The following is a 2102-nucleotide window of genomic DNA, read 5'->3' as shown; positions in this document are numbered from 1 at the left end:
TCTAAGTTTGGTGTTAAGATCCCATATCCAAACTCTAAGTTTGGTGTGGACAACTATACAACATTGACCTGATCACCTTGTTGCTCCATGAGAGCCACTGTCAAGCTATTGACATTAAAGAAGCGCTTGTTGGGAGGCAACCCAATTTTATTTATCTAATTTTTATTTTATTCTATATTATTGTTATTTTGTGTTTTATTAGGTACATGATCATGAGGAGTCACGAAAAAATCAAAAAAAATTAAAAACAGAATCAAAAATAGCAGAAGAAAAAATTCGCACCCTGGAGGAAGCACAGGCTGGCGTTCAACGCCAGCAAGATGCATCTGGCTGGCGTTCAACGCCAGAACAGAGCACTATTCTGGCAGGCCGGCGTTCAACGCCAGAACAGAGCACCATTCTGGCGCTGAACGCCAGAAACAAGCAACATCCTGGCGCTGAACGCCAGGAATGTGCCCAGAGAGGAAAAACTGGCGCTGAACGCCAGTAACAAGCATGAAACTGGCGTTCAACGCCAGAAACATGCTTTACATGGTCGTTGAACGCCCAGAACGTGCACCAATGGGCGTTTAAACGCCAGAATGGTGTGCAAAGGCATTTTACATGCCTATTTGGTGCAGGGATGGAATTCTTTGATACCTGAGGATCTGTGGACCCCACAGGATCACCTCAGGATCTGTGAACCTCACAGGATCCCCACCTACCTCGCCCTCTCTCTCTCCATTCATGGTCATCCCTTCTGTTTTTCATTCACCACCCACATTTATCCACTCTTCCCCATACACCCCACCTACCTTTACAATTCAACTTCTCTTTCCCACCCAATCCCACCCATATAGCCGAATCCATCTCCCCTCACTCACCTCCATTTTCTTCTTCTTCTTCTTCCTCTCTTCTTTCTTCTCTTGCTCGAGGGCGAGCAATATTTTAAGTTTGGTGTGGTAAAAGCATAGCTTTTTGCTTTTCCATTACCATTAATGGCACCTAAGGCCAGAGAAACCTCAAAGGGAAGACAAAAGCTTCCACCTCTGAGTCATGGGAGATGGAAAGACTCATATAAGCCGTCATAGCTCAGTGGTAGAACATGTGGCTGCAAATCAAGAGATCCCTGAGATACCTCAGGGGATAAGTTGTCCTCCACACAAATATTAGGAAGCAACTAAGGGTAGAAACACCAAAATTACTAGGAATCATTCAACAGAAGCAAGGAAGAGACATAGAGGAGCTCAAAAAGCACCATTGGTCCTTCAAAAAGGCGCCACCCTCACTAAGGTGGACTCATTCCTTGTTCTTATATTTTTCTGTTTTTCGATTTTTATGATACATGTTTATCTATGTTTTGTGTCTCTACTTCATGATCATTAGTAGTTAGTAACTATGTCTTAAAGTTATAAATAATTCCATTAATCCTTCACCTCTCTTAAATGAAAAATATTTTAATTCAAAAGAACAAGAAGTACATGAATTTCGAATTTATCCTTGAATTTAGTTTAATTATATTGATGTGGTGACAATACGTTTTGTTTTCTGAATGAATGCTTGAACAATGCATATTTTTTATCTTGTTGTTTATGAATGTTAAAATTGTTGGCTCTTGAAAGAATGATGAACAAAGAAAAATGTTATTGATGATCTGAAAAATCATGAAATTGATTTTTGAAGCAAGAAAAAGCAGTGAAAAGTAAAAAGCTTGCGAAAAAAAAAGTGGCGAAAGAAAAAAAAAGGGGTTGCGAAAAAAAAAAATAGAAAGAAAAAGAAAAAGCAAGCAGAAAAAGCCAATAGCCCTTAAAACCAAAAGGCAAGGGTAAAAGGATCCAAGGGCTTTGAGCACCAATGGATAGGAGGGCCCAAGGAAATTAAATCCAGGCCTAAGCGGCTAAATCAAGCTGTCCCTAACCATGTGCTTGTGTCATGAAGGTCCAAGTGAAAAGCTTGAGACTGAGTGGTTAAAGTCGTGATCCAAAGCAAAAAGAGTGTGCTTAAGAGCTCTGGACACCTCTAACTGGGGACTCTAGCAAAGCTGAGTCACAATCTGAAAAGGTTCACCCAGTTATGTGTCTGTGGCATTTATGTATCCGGTGGTAATACTGGAAAACAAAATG

This window comes from Arachis duranensis, chromosome 10 (genome assembly GCF_000817695.3).
Source record: "Arachis duranensis cultivar V14167 chromosome 10, aradu.V14167.gnm2.J7QH, whole genome shotgun sequence".
In the NCBI taxonomy this organism is placed as follows: Eukaryota; Viridiplantae; Streptophyta; class Magnoliopsida; order Fabales; family Fabaceae; genus Arachis; species Arachis duranensis.
This window is presented reverse-complemented; position numbering follows the sequence as displayed.